Source organism: Mytilus galloprovincialis, chromosome 4, assembly GCF_965363235.1.
Source record: "Mytilus galloprovincialis chromosome 4, xbMytGall1.hap1.1, whole genome shotgun sequence".
NCBI classification, from domain to species: Eukaryota; Metazoa; Mollusca; class Bivalvia; order Mytilida; family Mytilidae; genus Mytilus; species Mytilus galloprovincialis.
The window spans coordinates 48277010-48295263 of NC_134841.1; the positions used below are offsets into that span (position 1 = coordinate 48277010).

At 32.8% G+C, this 18254-nt stretch overlaps 1 long non-coding RNA gene across 1 annotated transcript in view; it reads left to right on the plus strand.

The window, feature by feature from the left end:
* Window positions 1-18254, plus strand: part of LOC143072306 (uncharacterized) — a 52393-nt gene continuing 34139 nt past the window's right edge. The window contains exon 1 of the long non-coding RNA XR_012977128.1: window positions 1-91. This is a non-coding gene — a long non-coding RNA (uncharacterized LOC143072306). The remainder of the gene's footprint in view (window positions 92-18254) is intronic.

The following is an 18254-nucleotide window of genomic DNA, read 5'->3' on the forward strand; positions in this document are numbered from 1 at the left end:
ATGCTGTCTATAACAAAGATCGACAAGTTTAAACAAAATGCATAACCTTCAGTGGGGACAAGTAAATTCTAGAACTCGAATTTAGAAAAGAGTAAGTAAGTAAGTTTGGCTGTCATTGTCCAAAACTGACAGAAAGTATGTCTAAAGTGATCCCAAAAAAGTTTCAGATGAAAAAGTGCGGGAACTTTCTCAAAATAACAAGAAGTCTCAAGAATCTGAATATCACAATATTCCTCATTTTCTACCCATTTGTTGGTACAAATTAATAAACAAGCACAATTATTATAGCATTTGCAATGACTAGATAAAAACATAAAAATATGGAAAGTAATTTTAACAAAATCTTGATGTTTACAATTTATGCAAAAATGAAAATATTCCTGACTTGGAATAATTTATGAAAATATCTCTTCTATAACAATAAACAAACAGTAAAGTCCTATTATCATAGGAACTTAGCACTCATATAGAATAAATAACATTATCAACAATTTTAAACATATATCTTATCTATTACAAGAAAAAAACATATTTACAGCATAATAAAAATATAAAATCAAAGTACTGAACATCAAATGACCGCAGGTTCTTGTGAATGGTCAAAAGCACATGTCACAGAAACAGATCACATCTCTATACCTGAAACTGAGGTTAATCTACAGAGATATTTTTTTCTGATACAAGTTCATGCTTGGATGAAGCACAGTCGCTTGAATTTTAGTGATATATGTATGAAAAAAAAAGAAAAAAAATACTGTTACAGTATAATGTGGATGAAGAATAAATGACAGGAAATTCAATCTCACGGTAATAACTATCCTATTGTAGTGATACAAAGCAGTATACCTTGGACTATTATACTAATATAATAATAGTCCAAGAGAATACACTGGTTTGTTGTTATATATTATATTAATATTACGGTTGCATGTATCATGTATTTATATAATATGAGGCAGGCCTGTGAATAGGTAGGAAGTCTATGATATTTTTTTTTATAACTTACATAAGGCCAAATAAAAATATATGTGTGGTTCCAGTAACCCTACCGTCCCTACTTTTTCGGCTTAAAAATAGCCTACCCTAAAGATTTTATTGTCATTTTTCAGGAAGCCCTGTTAAAGTCAGAATGTTTCTCCCATAGACTCAATGTAAAAAAAAAAACATAAAATAAAAAAAAATCCCTACCTACCTACCCTAATTTTTTTTCAGATGTAACTGGAACCACACATACTTTTTTATTTGGCCTAAGGCTGAGAAAAAAAATCAGTTTCTGGTAACCCGACCGACCCTAATTTTTTTATTGGATCTTCAAAAATAAATTTATTAAATGGTATCAACTGACCCTGTTTTTGACACAGGCTTCTGTTAATCGACATAATAATTTATCTAACTTGCTTCTACTGGCATAGAAAGCCAGTAAAACATTTTATTAATGTCAAAAGGTATTAAAAATAGATTAAAATCCAAGACTATTGCACAGCAGGTGCTTCAAAAACATTGCAAATGGCCGACTTCTGGTATTTGAAACTAATAACGGACCCGGACTTGGAAAAACCATGATAATTTTTCGAATTTCGTTTACGATGTCAAAAAAAAAGAATTGCGACCTACCGACCCTATTTTACAAAATGATGTTACCCAAAACACAGATTATTTTTTTTACGCCTAATTGTTAAAAAAAAGAAACAGAAATACCGTAATGTTTCTGATTTTGGTTCTGTTGTTAGAGATCTTACTTGGGATGTTATTTAAGTTATGACGTCATGTTCAATGTAAACAAAGAAACACAATGCATCAGGTAACATTAATTCAGTATAATCAAAGACAAAAGAATGATTAAAAATGAAATATTGGTATTGTGTTCCCTGAGTTCCTATATTTTACTAGACTACTAAAAGTCTCACATTCACAACAACGAAACCGGAAGAAGGAAGTAGATTTCTGCGTTCTGCACAAATGCAGGAATTTAAAAAAGCAACAACAAAATTTATGCATGATGGAAATTTAGGCGATAGCAAGACATTGGAGGGACCTCAAAGTCATCCTTTGTAAAAATATATGCCCTGGGGGTTACTTGCCACAGTATTAAGGGGAGATAATTAATCCAAATGACTTCATAGGGTGTGAACAATAAAGATTTGTTTTATACTGTCAGGTTTGAGTTTACCGTAGGTTATACTTTGTGTATAATGTATTAAGGGGAGATAATCAATCCAAATGACATCATAGGGGGTGAACAATAAAGATTTATTTTAGACTGTCAGGTTTGAGGTAACAGTAGTTTATACTTTGTGTATAATGTATTAAGGGGAGATAATCAATTAAAATGACTTGATAGGTTGTGAACAATAAAGATTTGTTTTATACTGTCAGGTTTGAGGTAACGGTAGGTTATATATACCTTGTGTATAATGTATTGAGGGGAGATAATCAATCCAAATGACTTCATAGGGGGTGAACAAAAAAATTGTTTTATACTGTCAGGTTTGAGGTAACGGTAGGTTATATATACCTTGTGTATAATGTATTGAGGGGAGATAATCAATCCAATGACTTCATAGGGGGTGAACAAAAAGATTGTTTTATACTGTCAGGTTTGAGGTAACAGTAGGTGATACTTTGTGTATAATGTATTAAGAGGGAGATAATCAAACCAATGGACTTCATAGGGGGTGAACAAAAAGATTGTTTTATGCTGTTAGGTTTGAGGTAATGGTAGGTTATACTTTGTGTATAATGTATTAAGGGGAGATAAAAATCCGAATTTCTTCATGGTGGGGTGACAATAAAGGTTTGTTTTATACTGTCAGTATGAGGTAACGGTAGGTTACTCTTTGTGTAAGTATAATGTATTAAGGGGAGATAATCAATTCAAATGACTTCATGGGGTGAACAAAAATATTTGTTTTATACTGTAATGGTTGAGGTAATGGTATGTTATACTCTGTGTATAATGTATTAAGGGGAGATAATCAATCAAAATGACTTTATAGGTGAACAATGAAGATTTGTTTGATATTGTCAGGTTTGAGGTAACAGTAGGTTATATTTACTTTGTGTAAAATGTATTAAGGGGAGCTAATCAATAGAATGACTTCATCAGGGGTGAACAAAAAAATTGTTTTATGCTGACAGGTTTGCAGTAAAGGAAGGTTATACTTTGTGTAAAATGTATTAAGGGGGAGATATCAATCCAAATGACTTCATAGGGGTGAACAATAAAGATTTTTTTGAAGTAACAGAAGGTCAGGGGTCACCACACCAGGCGAAGTGAGCGACTTTTCGCTCTAGGTCTCCCCACTTCGCTCTAGAGAAGCTCCAGGGAGAAGTTTATGTCGCCCTCGATTTTCATTAAATTCCCCAATGTCGCCTCATGATTTTTGAGAAATTCTCGATTCAAACGTAAACGACCGATAGGTATTGAAATACAAAGCATGTTTCCCCAAATTCAGAACTGTTTTCTCCGCGATAGTATCATACATCAACGTAAAAGTTGCATGCCCGGGTGTACTATAAGCAAGAAAAAAGGAAAATCTCGATTTTGTTATGATTGTTTATTGTCCGCCATCTTTGTTATTGAAAATTGTAGATGGCGCCATTTCATCTTTTCATCTCTCATCATTTACCTTATCCATATTGAAATGCACTATTAATTTTGATGTTCTTATATTTACTGACAAAATGTGATGTCCCATAAAAAAATTCAGATTTTTTTTTAAAAACGGAATATTATCAACTGGTATTCGCTTGTATTTTTACTACGTATGTAGTTAAGTACACTGCCGGGAACCAGCACAACAATTATAAACTACAAAACGCAGTCGGTTTTTTGTTCAGGATTTTGTTTTACAGACTGATACATGTACATGTGCTTTGTTTCAGCTAAAGGTCCTTTAAACAGCATTTCAATGAATATCTGCTCATTAATTTGATAAGGAACGGCAATATTTACTTCCAAAGTCGTATATTTTTGAAAAATGTAAAGTAAGAATTTTTGACATGGATCGCACCGTATTTGTTTTTGATTTAAAAGTACCTATTCAATTCCGGTTATGAAAAATACGACTTTTCCAATGTTACTTTTTGTGATTTAGTCATATTTAAACACTCGTGAAGTGTTTTAGAATCAATAACATACATTTCTAACGGCTACATGATTTTGGAAATCGGCATTTCCATGAAAATACCGCAAATGTGTGCTATTACATGTACATGATTTGAAATTAACAGTTTTACTTTACGTTTTCAACACATGTCAAACAGTTTTCTCTCTGAATTCTTATTAAATATTATTTTAACAACAAATGCATTTTGAATCATGATCTTAGCTATGAAGGACAGTGAAACCGTATTTTAACTTTTCTTAACTGATTATCATTTTTGTTTTAAAAGGTTCTTGGACTTGGTTTAATTTTAAAATCTTTGAAATGCAGCATAATTTGATCCAGGTCAAATCTTCAATTCATTCAGACCTACCAGAATAAACATAGCTCTTATGTCACTAACTTATGGTCCTTATGTCATGATATTTTTTGACAATTTGCATAGGGTCACATGTAAATAAAAAAGTATTTCAGACTACAAGCATGGCAAGACAAGGACTTACAAAATGTACTTCCTTAGCAATTGTCATGAAAAAATAGAAAAGTAACAACAAATTTTATTCATAAAAAGTATAAACGTGATCTGTCGATTTTCCCTGAAGTCTCCCTGTTGGGCCTTCACTTCTCCCTGAAATTTCCCTGTTGGGTCTTCACTTCTCCCTGTTTGGCTGCCAGGGAGAAGTGACTTCTCCCTATAATTTTGAAGTGTGGTGACCCCTGAAGGTTATACTTTGTGTATAATGTATTAAGAGGCAGATAATCAATCCAAATTACTTCATAGGTGGTGCCTGCGACAATACGTCTCTCGGCTGCCTATAAACATTTAAAAAAGATATTTTTCTTTTTAAATTTATATTTTTGTAAGTGAAGTAGCCGGCACTTGAAGCCACCGTGAACGGAGGATTTCCGCCGGCTACCGACTTCAATGGAAAGCCCTGAGTGTATTAAGGGGAGATAATCAATTGGCTTCATAGGTGGTGAACAATAAAGATTTGTTTTGTACTGTCAGGTTGGAAGTAACGGTAGGTTATATATACTTTGTGTATAATGTATTTAGGGGAAATAATCAATCCAAATGACTACATAAGGGGTGAAAAAAAAATTGTTTTATGCTGTCAGGTTTGAGATTTTATTCTCTGAGGTAATGTTTGAGGTAATGGTAGGTTCTATATACTTTGTGTATAATGTATTAAGGGAAAATAATGAATCCAAATGACTTAACAGGGAGTGAACAATAAGGGGAGATAATTAATCCAAATGATTTCATAGGGTTGAACAAAAAAATTTGTTTTATACTGTTATGTTTCAGGTAATGGTAGGTGATACTTTGTGTATAATGTATTAAGGGGAGATAATAAATCCAAATGACTTAAAAGGGGGTTGATTAAAAAGATTGGTTTTATACTGTAATGTTTGAGGTAATGGTAGGTTATACTTTATGTATAATATATTAAGGGGAGATAATTACTCCAAATGACTTCATAGGGGGTGAACAAAAAGATTTGTTTTCAACTGTTATGTTTCAGGTAATGGTAGGTGATACTTTGTGTATAATGTATTAAGGAGAGATAATCAATCTAACTGATTTTATAGGGGGTGAACAAAAAGATTGTTTTATACTCTCAGGTTTGAAGTAACAGTTGGTTATACTTTGTGTATAATGTATTAAGGGGAGATAATCAATTGAAATTACTTCATAGGTTGTGAACAACAAAGATTTGTTTTATACTGTCAGGTTTGAGGTAACGGTAGGTTATATACACCTTGTGTATAATGTATTGAGGGGAGATAATCAATCCAAATAACTTAATAGGCGGTGAACAGAAAAATCGTTTTATACTGTCAGGTTTGAGATGATGGTAGATTTTACTTTGATGATAATGTATTAAGGGGAGATAATCAATCAAAATAACTTCATAGGAGGTAAACAAAAAGATTGTTTTTTTGCTGTCAGGTTTGAGGTAACGGAAGGTTATACTTCGTGTATAATGTATTAAGGGGAGATAATAAATCCAAATTACTTCATAGGTGGTGAACAATAAAGATTTGTTTTGTACTGTCAGGTTGGAAGTAACGGTAGGTTATACTTTGTGTATAATGTATTAAAGGGAGATAATGGTAGGTTATACTTTGTTTATAATGTATTAAGGGGAGATATTCAATCCAACTGACTTTATAGAGAGTGAACAAAAAGATTGTTCTATACTCTCAGGTTTGAGTAACGGTAGGTTATACTTTGTGTATGATGTATTAAGGGGAGATAATCAGTCCAATTGACTTCATAGGGGTGAACAAAAAGATTGTTTTATGCTGTCCGGTTTGAGGTAATGGAAGGTTATATATACTTTGTGTATAATGTATTAAGGGGAGATAATCAATTCAAATGACTTCATAGGGGGTGAACTAAAAAAATGTTTTATGCTGTCAGGTTTGAGGTAACAGAAGGTTAGACTTCGTGTATAATGCAGTGTTCTAGGATTCCCATTACCCGTTACCCGGGGTAAGTGGATTAGGACAACAGGTAAGTCATTTTTTAGCCTTTGTCACCCGGTGGTAAGTCAATTTTCAAGTTCGGGGAAGCCGAAGAACTCTTGAAATTTCCCGGTCCTCTTCAATTTTCCCATATCTGCTTTTTATTTTTATTAAATCACGAGAAAAAACTTTGATAAAAGATCGAAGATTTTGTCGATGTCTATCGGCGCTTTTATTCAAGCACTCGTTTACTAGGTGTAATCAAGCGCAAAAGAGACCACATTCTTCTATCATTCTAAAAGTCGGTCACGGTGTCGGTAAAATCGGAAAATCCGGATTGATAACTGGTGCTTAAATCGGGACATAAACGATTTTTTTTCTTGTCATCAGAGGAAAATAAACTTACAGTTGCATTTATTATAGCTCTTAATAAATGACATAGTAATAACTATAACATATTTGTCAAATTTAGTAAGAAATCGGTTTTTTTAAATTTTGTACAAAATTCAATCGTATCCGAATCCAGCTTTGTTCAGTAAATTACAATATTCAAAGTTATTATGGCGGGTAAGTAATTTTTTTATTGATCTTACCCTTGGTAAGTCAAGGTGCCAAAAAAATCCTAGAACACTGTAATGTATCAAGGGGAGATAGTCAGTCAACATGACTTCATAAAGGTTGAACAATAAAGATTTGTTTTATACTGTCAGGTTTGAGGTAACAGTAGGTTATACTTTGTGTATAATGTATGAAGGGGAGACAATCAATCCAAATGACTTCATAGGAGGTAAACAAAAAGATTGTTTTTTGCTGTCAGGTTTGAGGTAAGGAAGGTTATACTTTGTGTACAATGTATCAAGGGGAGATAATCAATTCAAATTAGTTCATAGGTGGTGAACAATAAAGATTTGTTATATACTTTGTGTATAATGTATTAAGGGGAGATAATCAATCCAAATGACTTCATAGGGGGTAACTAAAAAAATTGTTTTATACTGTAATGTTTGAGGTAATGGTAGGTTTTACTTTGTGTATAATGTATTAAAGGGAGAAAATTAATCCAAGTGACTTCATAGGGAGTGAACAATAAAGATTTGTTTTATACTGTGGTTTGAGGTAATGGTAGGTTATACTTTGTGTATAGTAGATTAAGGGGAGATAATCAATTGAAAAGACTTCATAGGGGGTGAATCAATAAAGATTTGTTTTGTACTGTCAGGTTAACCCGAATAATTCAGTCCCTCCCCGTAATCGATCTCTCCTACTTGCAAGGGCCTGAAGTCCTAACACGATAAAAACTCTTCACGAATCTTGGATTTTGATTGGTGCCCTGTAGAAGAGGTGACCAATCAGCAATTAGCTCAATTTTATCGAGATATTTCATTGTCTATGCATTCAGGCGTTAATGTAGTAAGCGGAATATAACGACTGAATTATTCGGGTTAGTAACAGTAGGTTATATATATTTTGTGTATAATGTATTTTGGGGAAATAATAAATCCAAATGACTACATAAGGGGTGAACAAAAAAAATTGTTTTATGCTGTCAGGTTTGAGGTAACTGTAGGTTATACTTTGTTTATAATGTATTAAGGGGAGATAATCAATCCAAATGACTTTTTAGGGGGTGAACAAAAAAATTGTTTTATACTCTGAGGTTTGAGGTAATGGTAGGTCATACTTTGTGTATAAAGTATTTAGGGGAGATAATCAATCCAATTGACTTCATAAGGGATGAACAAAAAGATTTGTTGATACTGTAATGTTTGAGGTAATGGTAGGTTCTGTATACTTTGTGTATAATGTATTAAGGGGAGATAATGAATCCAAATGACTTAATAGGAGTGAACAAAAAGATTATTTTTATACTGTAATGTTTGAGGTAATGGTAGGTTATACTTTGCGTGTAATATATTAAGGGGAGATAATCAATCCAATTGACTTCATAGGGGGTGAACAATAAGTTTTGTTTTATACTGTAATGTTTGAGGTAATGGTAGGTTATACTTTGTGTATAATGTATTAAGGGGAGATAATCCATCCAACTGACTTTATAGGGGGTGAACAAAAAGATTGTTTTATGCTCTCAGGTTTGAGGTAACAGTAGGTTATACTTTGTGTATAATGTATGAAGGGGAGACAATCAATCCAAATGACTTCATAGGAGGTAAACAGAAAGATTGTTTTTTGCTGTCAGGTTTGAGGTAAGGAAGGTTATACTTTGTGTACAATGTATCAAGGGGAGATAATCAATCCAAATTAATTCATAGGTGGTGAACAATAAAGATTTGTTATATACTTTGTGTATAATGTATTAAGGGGAGATAATCAATCCAAATGACTTCATAGGGGGTAACAAAAAAAATTGTTTTATACTGTAATGTTTGAGGTAATGGTAGGTTTTACTTTGTGTATAATGTATTAAAGGGAGATAATTAATCCAAGTGACTTCATAGGGGGTGAACAATAAAGATTTGTTTTATACTGTGGTTTGAAGTAATGGTAGGTTATACTTTCAACTTTGTATATAGTAGATTAAGGGGAGATAATCAATTGAAAAGACTTCATAGGTGGTGAACAATAAAGATTTGTTTTGTACTGTCAGGTTGGAAGTAACAGTAGGTTATATATATTTTGTGTATAATGTATTTTGGGGAAATAATCAATCCAAATGACTACATAAGGGGTGAACAAAAAAAATTGTTTTATGCTGTCAGGTTTGAGGTAACTGTAGGTTATACTTTGTTTATAATGTATTAAGGGGAGATAATCAATCCAAATGACTTTTTAGGGGGTGAACAAAAAAATTGTTTTATACTCTGATGTTTGAGGTAATGGTAGGTCATACTTTGTGTATAATGTATTTAGGGGAGATAATCAATCCAATTGACTTCATAAGGGTTTGTTGATACTGTAATGTTTGAGGTAATGGTAGGTTCTATATACTTTGTGTATAATTTATTAAGGGGAGATAATGAATCCAAATGACTTGATAGGAGTGAACAAAAAGATTATTTTTATACTGTAATGTTTGAGGTAATGGTAGGTTATACTTTGCGTGTAATATATTAAGGGGAGATAATCAATCCAATTGACTTCATAGGGGGTGAACAATAAGTTTTGTTTTATACTGTAATGTTTGAGGTAATGGTAGGTTATACTTTGTGTATAATGTATTAAGGGGAGATAATCCATCCAACTGACTTTATAGGGGGTGAACAAAAAGATTGTTTTATGCTCTCAGGTTTGAAGTAACAGTAGGTTTTACTTTGTGTATAATGTATTAAGGGGAGATAATCAATCCAATTAACTTCATAGGAGTTGAATAAAAAGATTGTTTGATGCTGTCAGGTTTGCGGTAAGGAAGCTACCATTTGATTTTTATGGGGGGGCTAGGAGGAAAAATTTTGTCCTGCATTTTTTTTAACTGTAATCTCTGTCCTGCCTTTTTATTTTTCGCTCTGTTCGGTCCTGCCTCTTTTTTTTTAGTTTATCCTGACTTTTTTTTACCTAAATTGTCGTCCTGACTTTTTTTTTTGCAAGTGTCTCATCCTGCCTTTTTTTTTTACTCAAAACTCCTGTCCTGCCTATTTTTTTCAAATTTCATCCTAGCCCCCCCATAAAAATTAAATGGTAGCTCCCTAATGGAAGGTTATATATACTTTGTGTATAATCCACCCCAAGGGTGACTGGGGTATAGAAATATGGTCACTTGGTCTTCTCCCGACCGGCAGTAAAACGCTTGCTGAAGTGGGGCGTCCGTTTGGCTCTGCGGGATTTATCAAGTTCGTAGTCACGTCCGGTCAGAAGAGGGATGTTAAATCTGATGCCTTGTGTAAAGAGAGTGCCACGCTCTTTGCACGTTAAGAACCCTTGCAACAACTCTTTGAGGGGTCCGTAGGTGGCCTGTTGCAAGGTAAAATTTCTGTCTCTATCTAATATACCCTCATTTTCCAGTGGCAGTCCAAATTTCCCCGACCATCATCCTAGATGGCCTCTATAACAATAACCTACCTATTGTATTTATTGTGAACTTGTTCTTGTCCTGAATATGCATGAAATATTTGCCACTGGACGTTAAACAACCAACAATCAATCGTGTATAATGTATTAAGGGGAGATAATCAATTCAAATGACTTCAAAGGGGTGAACTAAAAAAATGTTTTATGCTGTCAGGTTTGACGTAACAGAAAGTTAGACTTTGTGTATAATGTATAAAGGGGAGATAATCAGTCCAAATGACTTCATCGATGGTGAACAATAAAGATTTGTTTTATACTGTCAGGTTTGAGGTAACAGTAGGTTATACTTTGTGTATAATGTATTAAGGGGAGATAATCAATTGAAATTACTTCATAGGTTGTGAACAATAAAGATTGTTTTATACTGTCAGGTTTGAGGTAACAGTAGGTTATACTTTGTGTATAATGTATTAAGGGGAGATAATCAATTCAAATGATTTCATAGGGGTGAACTAAAAAATTGTTTTATGCTGTCAGGTTTGAGGTCATGGAAGGTTATACTTTGTGTATAGTGTATTAAGGGGAGATAATCAATTGAAATGACTTCATAGGTTGTGAACAATAAAGATTTGTTTTATACTGTCAGGTTGGGAATTAATCAATCCAATTGACTTCATAGCGGTGAACAATTGAAATTTGTGTGATACTGTCAGGTTTGAGGTATTGGTAGGTTATACTTTGTTTATAATGTATGAAGGGGAGATAATCAATCCAATAGATTTCAAAAGGGGTGAACAAAAAGTTTTTTTTTTTGTACTGTAATGTTTGAGGTAACAGAAGGTTATACTGTTTATAAAGTATCAAGGGGAGATAATCAATCCAAATGGCTTCATAGTGGGTGAAAAATAGATTTGTTTTATACTGTCAGGTTTGAGGTAGCGATGTATAATGTATTAAGGGGAGATAATCAAGCCAATTGACTTCATAAGGGGTGCACAAAAAGATTTGTTTGATACTGTAATGTTTGAGGTAATGGTAGGTTATACTTTGTAGATAATGTATTAAGGGAATACGATACAGTAGCAGAGGTAGATAATAAGTTTTCAAATCTGTTCATGTTTTTTTTGCAACGTTGGCAACCCTGAACGTTGTAATTTCGCAATGTTTCTAAGAAGTACGTTAACATTTCGCAACGTAGCTTTAAAAGAAGTCATATTTCGCGGAATATTCACTGACGTCATTAATTTCGGTTGTGCGAATTTCAAAAAAGTACCTGCTAAAAAAGTGGTCATGCCATTTCTAAAAGACGGAGAAATCCGCTGAAAAGCAGTGAGATTAAAGGAAATACAATAAATCAAATACAATTTTGCATGACGAAATTGAAGAAATGGTGATAGACACAGAAGAGAGTACTGACAGTATAATATGGAAAGACGGAAGAAGAATTGTGGAGCTTTTTAGTCTGGCACTGAATAACTGCCAAAACTGCCCGGCCCGGCGGAATCTGCTTAACGTAGAGAAAGATAAATTGCAAGGAATTGGGATCTATCTTACTATTCGTTGCTTAAACTGTAACATGCAGAAAAACGTTTTTACCAATAACACAATTCGGTACAAAACAACCTGCAATATTTAATTATGAGTATTGGTAGCTGCTTAACGTCCAGCGGCAAATATATAATTGCATATTGATGACATTCAAATGTTATTTTAATTAAACTTAAAGAAATGAGAAAATGTATGAACCCGTAATTAATAAGAAAAATTTAACATAATCTATGGCACGTAGGGTGGCCGAATCGGGTTTGGTGTTGAAATCCATACGCAAAAGTCACTACTACGGTGTTTTGTACAGCTGTGCAATAGTTTTCATGACGAGAACAGTTATTTTCGTTTATTGATAATGAATTCGAAGTAAATAATACTATCGTGAATTGAAAAACATCAGAATCAAAATAGTTAAGTTTGTATCTTTTTTTTTTTTCTTTTCTTGTTTAGCATTTGGCAGCCTCCAAATTTTACGGAGAATTGTCATTGTAGGTCAAACTTAACAGACTATCAATGAAATAACAAAACCGACTGCATGTGCGAGACCCTCATTGGTGGACAAGGTCGTAAATAAAATAATAAATAAAAAAGGGTGTCTCATCCTGTTCTGGACTTGAAATTGGTACATAAAAAAAAAAATGCTGATTTTAATTGATATTTAAAAAAATATAATATTGTATGTGTTCAAAAAAATATATTGGTGTCGTTTTTGGTTTGAATTTAAGCAAAATATTACCAATAGATGCAGAATTGTCACACGTTAGTTTGTTTAATTGGTTGTATTTTTTTTTGTATATGAAACTGGATGTAATAGACCAAAACAAGAAAACACCACATGCCGTTAAAAGGGCTTGTAATTAAATGGTGTCTTTTGGTATTGTTCATCATATTTGTATTTTGTTCATTGTTTTGTACTTAAATCAGGCCGTAAGTTTCCCGTTTGGGTTGTTTTGCATTCGTATGTAGGGACCTTTCATAGCTTACTATGCAGTATGGGTTTTACTCATTGTTGAAGGCTGTCCGATGTCCTATAGTCGTTTATCCATTTGGTCTCTGATTGAGATTTGCCTCATTGGTAATCATACCACGTTTACTTATTTGTATAAGCATGTCCCTATTGTACTTCAATGTATTGAAAGATAAAAATTGAAGTATCGGCAAATGTACACTGATTGCAGACAGACAGATCAGAAAGTGTACACACGTTGAAACTCGTCATATAGTTAATCGATCGGACAGACAAACAAAGTGTTTTCAATATAGCTCTACTTCTAGACAAACAAGTTAGCCAATATTCATATGTATACGCCATAAAAAAGGTTATGCAGCTTATCTATTGATAAGACATCGTTCAATATTATTCTCTAATACTGGCTGCTGTACTTCCTATGAAATATTATATTACAACTTTATTTTTCATTCGATTAAGGCAATAATGGCATGATTTAAATTGCACAAAACAGCTTTTATTATAAAACAAGAAGTACTGCTTATAATTTAAATTTGAAAGATGATTATCTTTTGAATGTAAAAAAAAAGAAAGTACGTCAGAACCTTTTAAAGTTGACGGTACAGTATCGGTTTTGTCATTGTTGAAGGTTATACTGTTGACAATTTATGGTATCTCCTCACTAATGTATAGTTTGTTCACATTTTGTCATGTCAATAATGTTGTCTATCCTCTTACAGTACATGAAACAATTTAGAACTAATGTCGGACGGAGATGCACCTTTATACTTCTATCAGATTTTCTTTTTTTGCCGTACGTCTGACAAAGCAATCTGCTAGAATCCTTTTTTATAGTCTTTTTTTTTTATTATGAAAAGGTTCCTGTCCAAATTTCATTTTGTAAATGTTAAGCACAAATGTTTTTCCATTTTATGATTAACCATCTTATAAATTTTTATGATAAGTATCAACGCTTTGAAAAACAACTGCATATACTTGACAGTGAACTCGTGTACAGCGGGAATGATTACACAACGTTTTTGCGATTAAAACTTAATTTAACGTATTTTAGCGCCATACTGACAGATGTTTAAAAAATTAAGGTTTATGGCTTTTATTGAAAAAACAAGCACATGGACCCCAATTTTTTTCTTTTGCAATCAATCAAGTACTGTTTCAAGAAAACTTCACCAAAATTTCAGGAAAAAATCAACAATCAAATTTTTTCTGCACTTCCGAAAAGATGCAAAAATCTGGTCAATTTTCTTTATTTCTGATATAGCAATCTAAATCCGGAACATGATGATTTGATTAAACCTTAAACTTGTTTCAGCATGTTGATGCCATGGATCAAGGGAATATTTTACAAAAAACCCGGTTCAGTTATGACTTTTCGTTCAAAAGCATTGTTACTTTCTTTAAAAGTCATAATTTATGAAATTTCAGGGATTTTTTTTCAAATATGCAAATATCATACCAAATTATCTCAAAAAGTAAGTCATGAAGGTACTTTTTTCTTTGCATATTTGAAAAGTAAACATTGAAATTGACCTTCTATCAAAATTTTAAGAAAAAATCAACGAGGGATCTCTACTGTATCGTATGCCCTTAACCGGAGATAATCAATCTAAATGACTTCATAGGTTGTGAACGATGAAGATTTGGCTATATATACTTTGTGTATCATGTATTAAGGGGAGATAATCAATCCAAATGACTACATAGGGGTGAACAAAAAAATTGTTTTATGCTGTCAGGTTTGAGGTAACAGAAGGTTATACTTTGTGTAAAATGTGTAAAGGGGAGATAATCAATCCAAATGACTTCATAGGAGCGAACAATAAAGATTTGTTAAATACTGTCAGGTTTGAGGTAATAGTAGGTTATACTTTGTGTATAATGTATTAAGGAGAGATAATTAATGCAAATGACTTCAAAGGGGGTGAACAATAAAGATTTGTTTTATAATGTCAGGTTTGAGGTAACAGTAGGTTATACTTTGTGTATAATATATTAAGGGGAGATAATCAATTGAAATAAATTCATAGGTGGTGAACAATAAAGATTTGTTTTATACTGTCAGGTTTGAGGTAACGGTAGGTATAATATACTTTGTGTATAATGTATTAAGGGGAGATAATCAATCCAATTGACTTCATAGGGGTTGAACAATAAAGATTTGTTTTATACTGTCAGGTTTGAGGTAACAGTAGGTTATATATGAGGGGAGATAATCAATCTAAATGACTTCATAGGTGGTGAACAATAAAGATTTGTTTTATACTGTCAGGTTTGAGGTAACAGTAGGTTATATATGAGGGGAGATAATCAATTCAAAAGACTTCATAGGGGGTGAACAATAAAGTTTTGTTTTATACTGTCAGATTTGAGATAACAGTAGGGTATGCTTTGTGTATAGTGTATAAAGGGGAGATAATCAATCTAAATGGCTTCATAGTGGGTGAACAATAAAGATTTGTTTTATGCTGTCAGGTTTGAGGTAATGGTAGGTTATACTTTGTATAATGTATTAAGTAGAGATAATTAATGCAAATGACTTCATCGGGGTTGAACAATAAAGATTTGTTTTATAGTGTCAGGTTTGAGGTAGCGGTAGGTTATACTTTGTGTATCATATATTAAGGGGAGATAATCAATTGAAATGAATTCATAGGTGGTGAACTACAAAGATTTGTTTAATACTTCAGGTTTGAAGTAATGGTAGTTTATATATACCTTGTGTATAAAGTACTGAGGGGAGATAATCAATTCAAATGACTTCATAGGGGTGAACAAAAAGATTGTTTTATGCTGTCAGGTGTGAGGTAACAGAAGGTGATACTTTGTGTATAATGTGTTAAGGGGAGATAATCAATCCAATTGACTTCATAGGGGGTGAACAAAAAGATTGTTTTTGATACTGAAATGTTTGAGGCAACGGTAGGTTATGCTTTGTGTATAATATATTAAGGGGAGATAATCAATCTAAATGACTTCATAGGTGGTGAACAATAAAGATTTGTTTTATACTGTCAGGTTTGAGGTAACAGTAGGTTATATATGAGGGGAGATAATCTATTCAAATGACTTCATAGTGGGTGAACAATAACGATTTGTTTTATATTGTCAGGTTTGAGGTAACAGTAGGTTATATATGAGGGGAGATAATCAATTCAAATGACTTCATAGGGGGTGAACAATAAAGTTTTGTTTTATACTGTCAGATTTGAGATAACAGTAGGGTATGCTTTGTGTATAGTGTATAAAGGGGAGATAATCAATCTAAATGGCTTCATAGTGGGTGAACAATAAAGATTTGTTTTATGCTGTCAGGTTTGAGGTAATGGTAGGTTATACTTTGTATAATGTATAAAGTAGAGATAATTAATGCAAATGACTTCATAGTGGGTGAACAATAAAGATGTGTTTTATAGTGTCAGGTTTGAGGTAGCGGTAGGTTATACTTTGTGTATCATATATTAAGGGGAGATAATCAATTGAAATGAATTCATAGGTGGTGAACAATAAAGATTTGTTTTATAGTGTCAGGTTTGAGGTAGCGGTAGGTTATACTTTGTGTATCATATATTAAGGGGAGATAATCAATTGAAATGAATTCATAGGTGGTGAACTACAAAGATTTGTTTAATACTTCAGGTTTGAAGTAATGGTAGTTTATATATACCTTGTGTATAAAGTACTGAGGGGAGATAATCAATTCAAATGACTTCATAGGGGTGAACAAAAAGATTGTTTTATGCTGTCAGGTGTGAGGTAACAGAAGGTGATACTTTGTGTATAATGTGTTAAGGGGAGATAATCAATCCAATTGACTTCATAGGGGGTGAACAAAAAGATTGTTTTTGATACTGAAATGTTTGAGGCAACGGTAGGTTATGCTTTGTGTATAATATATTAAGGGGAGATAATCAATCTAAATGACTTCATAGGTGGTGAACAATAAAGATTTGTTTTATACTGTCAGGTTTGAGGTAACAGTAGGTTATATATGAGGGGAGATAATCTATTCAAATGACTTCATAGTGGGTGAACAATAACGATTTGTTTTATATTGTCAGGTTTGAGGTAACAGTAGGTTATATATGAGGGGAGATAATCAATTCAAATGACTTCATAGGGGGTGAACAATAAAGTTTTGTTTTATACTGTCAGATTTGAGATAACAGTAGGGTATGCTTTGTGTATAGTGTATAAAGGGGAGATAATCAATCTAAATGGCTTCATAGTGGGTGAACAATAAAGATTTGTTTTATGCTGTCAGGTTTGAGGTAATGGTAGGTTATACTTTGTATAATGTATAAAGTAGAGATAATTAATGCAAATGACTTCATAGTGGGTGAACAATAAAGATGTGTTTTATAGTGTCAGGTTTGAGGTAGCGGTAGGTTATACTTTGTGTATCATATATTAAGGGGAGATAATCAATTGAAATGAATTCATAGGTGGTGAACAATAAAGATTTGTTTTATACTGTCAGGTTTGAGGTAACGGTAGGTATAATATACTTTGTGTATAATGTATTAAGGGTAGATAATGAATCAAAATGAATTCATAGGGAGTGAACTACAAAGATTTGTTTAATACTTCAGGTTTGAAGTAATGGTAGTTTATATATACCTTGTGTATAAAGTATTGAGGGGAGATAATCAATTCAAATGACTTCATAGGGGGTGAACAAAAAGATTGTTTGATGCTGTCAGGTTTGAGGTAACAGAAGGTGATACTTTGTGTATAATGTGTTAAGGGGAGATAATCAATCCAATTGACTTCATAGGGGGTGAACAAAAAGATTGTTTTTGATACTGAAATGTTTGAGGCAACGGTAGGTTATGCTTTGTGTATAATATATTAAGGGGAGATAATCAATCTAAATGACTTCATAGGTGGTGAACAATAAAGATTTGTTTTATACTGTCAGGTTTGAGGTAACAGTAGGTTATATATGAGGGGAGATAATCTATTCAAATGACTTCATAGTGGGTGAACAATAACGATTTGTTTTATATTGTCAGGTTTGAGGTAACAGTAGGTTATATATGAGGGGAGATAATCAATTCAAATGACTTCATAGGGGGTGAACAATAAAGTTTTGTTTTATACTGTCAGATTTGAGATAACAGTAGGGTATGCTTTGTGTATAGTGTATAAAGGGGAGATAATCAATCTAAATGGCTTCATAGTGGGTGAACAATAAA